Consider the following 5,498-nt stretch of genomic DNA (forward strand, 5'->3'; position numbering starts at 1 on the left):
CGGCTCACCACCGCCCCGCTACTCGCCCGTCTTCGGCCGCCTCCGTCAGGGCCACGCCCCCGCTCCCTGCACCCGCCTCACCTTCGCTCTGGCGCACACACGCGCCCGTTCCGTCGCCTCGGGTCCGCCCCGATGGGCGCCCGTTGCCCAGTGCCCGCTCGGGTGACATCCGCTACTGAGCGCCCGAACCCGATAGGCCCCTATGGGCCTATGGCAAACGGGCCACGCCCCAGAACGTTTATAAAAAAACCAAACAAAAGGAATTAAAAATAAAAATGAAATAAATTTATTAATTTATTAATTAGCGAATTAATTAAGTTAATTAACTCTATTTAGTGATCTAATTAATTAGTTAGTTTAATTAAATGGTAATTAGATTAGTTATACCCTAATTAGAATAATCCGAGTATGACAACTGGGACCCACATGTCAGTTTGACCCAGTCAACACCTTTGTTGACTGCTGATGTCATGCTGACATCATGCTGATGCAGTAATGCTGATTTCGAATTAATTTAGTAATAATAGTTTAGAAAATGATTTTAAAACTTTAAAAATTAATAATAAATAAACTGTAGCTCAGATGGAAAAACTTTGTACATGAAAGTTGCTCAGAACGACGAGACGAATCCAGATATGCAGCCCGTTCGTCCGCTGCGCGTCCCTAGCATAGTGAACCTACAACATTTCACCTCCGGTTCATTTGTCCGAAAACACGAAACACCGGGGATACTTTCCCAGATGTTTCCCCCTTTCGTCGGTACCACCTACTACCGCGTTAGGGCACACCTAACACCGCTCATTGTCATGTCATGCATCGTCATGCTTATGTTTGCATTGTATTTATTGTTTCTTCCCCCTCTTCTCTCAGGTAGACTACGAGACCGACGCTGCTGCTGCTGCCCAGTTCGACTACGGAGTTGACGACCCCCTCCTTGCCAAAGCAACCAAGCAAGCCCCCCCTTGATCACCAGATATCGCCTATTCTACCCTCTACTGCTTGCATTAGAGTAGTGTAGCATGTTACTATTTCGATTAATCCTATTCTGTTGCATAGCCTGTCATTGTTGGTACACCTGTTGATACCTTACCTGCAATCTTACATGCTTAGTATAGGATGCTAGTTTACCATTAGTGGCCCTACATTCTTGTCAGTCTGCCATGCTATACTATTGGGCCGTGATCACTCGGGAGGTGATCACGGGTATATACTATACATACATACTATTCAGGTGGTGACTAAAGTCGGGTCGACTCGGTGAGTACCCGCAAGTGATTCCGATGAGGGGGCTGGAAGGACATGTGGCTCCATCCCGGTAGAGGTGGGCCTGGGTTCCCGACGGCCCCCGACTGTTACTTTGTGGCGGAGCGACAGGGCAAGTTGAGACCACCTAGGCGAGAGGTGGGCCTGGCCCTGATCAGCGTCCGCGGTTACTTCAAAATAACACGCTTAACGAGATCTTGGTATTTGATCTGAGTCTGTCCATTGGCCTATACGCACTAACCAACTACGCGGGAAAGATATGGGCACTCGACGTTTTGGTATCAGCCGAAGCCTTCGTGACGTCAGCGACTGAGCGGCGCGCGTCGGATTGGACCGTAAGCCTGCTCTTGTATTAAGGGGGCTAGGTCTGCTTCCGGCCGCGTACGCGACATGCAGGTGTGCAATGGGCGATGGGCCTAGACCCCTGCGCGCATAGGATTTAGACCGGCGTGCTGACCTCTCTGTTGTGCCTAGGTGGGGCTGCGACGTGTTGATCTTCCGAGGCCGGACATGACCCGGGAAAGTGTGTCTGGCCAAATGGGATCGAGCGTGTTGGGTTATGTGGTGCACCCCTGCAGGGAAGTTTATCTATTCGAATAGTCGTGTCCCTCGGTAAAAGGACGACCTGGAGTTGTACATTGACCTTATGACAACTAGAACCGGATACTTAATAAAACACACCCAGACAAGTTCGACAGACAACCCGGTGATCGCTTTTCCACAGGGCGACGAGGGGAGGATCGCCGGGTAGGATTATGCTATGCGACGCTACTTGGAGGACTTCAATCTACTCTCTTCTACATGCTGCAAGACGGAGGCTGCCAGAAGCGTAGTCTTTGATAGGACTAGCTATCCCCCTCTTATTCTGGCATTCTGCAGTTCAGTCCATCGATATTGCCTCTTTACACATATACCCATGCATATTTAGTGTAGATCCTTGCTTGCGAGTACTTTGGATGAGTACTCACGGTTTCTTTTCTCCCTCTTTTCCCCCTTTCCCTTCTACCTGGTTGTCGCAACCAGATGTCGGATCCCAGGAGCCAGACGCCACCGTCGACGACGACTCTTACTACACTGGAGGTGCCTACTACTACGTGCAGGCCGCTGACGACGACCAGGAGTAATTTTGGAGGATCCCAGGCAGGAGGCCTACGCCTCTTTCGATCTGTATCCCAGTTTGTGCTAGCCATCTTATGGCAACTTGTTTAACTTATGTCTGTACTCAGATATTGTTGCTTCCGCTGACTCGTTTATGATCGAGCACTTGTATTCGAGCCCTCGAGGCCCCTAGCTTGCAATATGATGCTTGTATGACTTATTTTACTTTTAGAGTTGTGTTGTGATATCTTCCCGTGAGTCCCTGATCTTGATCGTACACATTTGCATGCATGATTAGTGTATGATTGAATCGGGGGCGTCACACTCTAGCAACCCATCATCTACTTAATACTTCCCAATGCCTTCCCCTAGGCCCAAACAATGGTGAAGTGTCATGTAGTCTACGTGCACATAACACCACTATAGGAAAGACAACATACATCTCATCAAAATATCGAACGAATACCAAATTCACATGATTACTTATAACAAGACTTCTCCCATGTCCTCAGGAACAAACATAACTACTCACAAAGCATATTCATGTTCAAAATTAGAGGAGTAATAATTATCATTAAGGATCTGAACATATGATCTTCCACCGAATAAACCAACTAGCATCAACTACAAGGAGTAATCAACACTACTAGCAATCCACAGGTACCAACCTGAGGTTTTGAGACAAAGATCAGATACAAGAGATGAACTAGGGTTTGAGAGGAGATGGTGCTAGTGAATATGTTGATGGATATTGACCCCCTCTCGATGAGAGTATCGTTGGTGATGACGATGGCTTCGATTCCCCCCTCCGGGAGGAAAGTTTCCCCGGTAGAACAGCACCGCCGGAGCCCTAGATTGCTTCTACCCAGGTTCCGCTTTGAGACGGCGGTGCTTCGTCCCGAAAGGTCTATTCTCATTTTTTCAGGTCAAAACACATCATATAGCAGAAGATGGGCACTGGAGGCCTGCCAGGTGGCCCACAAGCCACAGGGGTGCGCCCCCAGGCTTGTGGCCTCCTGGTGGGTCCCCTCTGTTATTTTCTTCACCCAATATTTTCTATATATTCCAAAATAATTCTCCATAATTTTTCAGGACTTTTGGAGTTGTGCAGAATAGGTCTCTCAGATTTTGCTCCTTTTTCAGTCCAGAATTCCAGCTGCCGGCATTCCCCCTCTTCATGTAAACCTTTTAAAATAAGAGAGAAAAGGCATAAGTATTGTACCAAAATAGGTAATAACAACCCATAATGCAATAAACATCAATATAAAAGCATGATGCAAAATGGACGTATCATGCGGTGCCCCCTCCATAGTTTCGTCCCTCGGTCATATTTTCGTAGTGCTTAGGCGAAGCCCTGCGGAGATAGCTTCACCATCACCTTCACCACGCCATCGTGCTGCTGGAACTCATCCACTACTTCGACATCTTGCTGGATCAAGAAGGCGAAGACGTCACCGAGCTGAACGTGTGTTGAACGAGGAGGTGTCGTACGTTCGGTACTCGATCGGTTGGAACGCGCAGAAGTTCGACTACATCAACCGCGTTAGTAAATTCTTCCGCTTACGGTCTACGAGGGTACGTAGACACACTCTCCCCTCTCATTTCTATGCATCTCCATAGATAGATCTTGCGTGTGCGTAGAATTTTTTTTGTTTTTCATGCAACGTTTTCCAACAGAAGCAAGGTGTGCAGGGCAATGAGTGTAGTGCCTTCTCTGTTTCTTTTATCAGAAATGTTTTTTTTGAAAAATCCCCCATATATTAATTAATTAAACAAAAGGTTATTACAATCAGTCATTACAACATATGCCACGCAGGGCGGAACAGAGTTGACGAGCAACCCGTCGGACCTACTATTAAAACTAAACTTAACAATCTCATGTGCCACCACATTGACACGCCGATTTATTTTTGAAAAACTCACATTCTAGAACATCTTGACGATACTCAGAGCCTCTTTCTTCAGGTAAACCAGAGGGGATCTGTCAAGCTTGTCGGAAATGTTTGGAAGAAAGAGAAACTACAATCTTTGGTTTTCAAATGGATTAATTTCAAGATATTTCTTAAATGTAAAATATTGATTTCTTGATATCTTCCCTCATATCAGCACATGTTGCCATTGATTCAATGTTTATAGGTCGCGTCTTATCGCATGTTATCAATACATCACCGCCCATACTACGGAGATGATTGTAAGTAAGAAAATTTTATCAAGAGTTCAGCACCAATTAAACCATCATTTTATTATTATTTTTACTTTGAGATTTTGAACGTGTGTTTGTAGCCATGAATTGTTATGCACGCCAACGCTGATTATATGGTCTTATTTTCATATCTTTCTATTTGAAACGGTTGTGTTGCTTGCTTGAATTGCTTTGTCTCATATGTTAAACTTATGAGGACAATTAGAGGTTGTCATCTATTGTTTCTTTTCTTTGATCTACACATCCAGATAGACCAGGAACCAATGTTACCTTCTACGCCCAATTGCATATACTGCATGGTAAAAACGCCAACCCTCTGTATTTCCAAAGATAGTCTGCAATAAATTTAAAATTTTGGACGATCAATATCTTTACAGATATGACACTTCTATATACGACTATAAATTACTTCTACATGGCTAAGGGATGATAACTTCTTTGTCGATTCAGTGATCCAGGGGAGAGCATGGCTCCATCAGCCCCTAGGTTAGGCTATTTTTTCACCTGCTTTGTGTGTTTGAGGAAATATAGCTTACTTGATGTAGTTGGAGTGTTTGGATTGATGTGGATCTTGGTGAATTTTTCCAATACGAGGGGAATTTGTATCAAATCAAATGCACTTTTGTTATGGAAGCATGATTTGGGCCTAAGATCCGTGTCTAGCTTTTTTCTTTTGTTTGACCCTCTTTATTGATCTGTGATGATTTAAGTGGCAGGGTGATGTGGATGTAGAGAGTGTTTCTTTGTTTTACTGACATGAAGGCCTTCCCGAAGCATCTACTGCTTCCCAACTCCTCTCTACAAAAAAATCCTCTAGAAAATGCTCTCTCAAATCATGTGGCACGGTCAAAACCACATCATCGTCGGCAATGACGAGGGCAGAGTAGCGACAACGTGCTCAAAGAGGCAACACAACAACAACACAGTGACCTCT

This window comes from Triticum dicoccoides, chromosome 2B, assembly GCF_002162155.2.
Source record: "Triticum dicoccoides isolate Atlit2015 ecotype Zavitan chromosome 2B, WEW_v2.0, whole genome shotgun sequence".
Taxonomy (NCBI): domain Eukaryota; kingdom Viridiplantae; phylum Streptophyta; class Magnoliopsida; order Poales; family Poaceae; genus Triticum; species Triticum dicoccoides.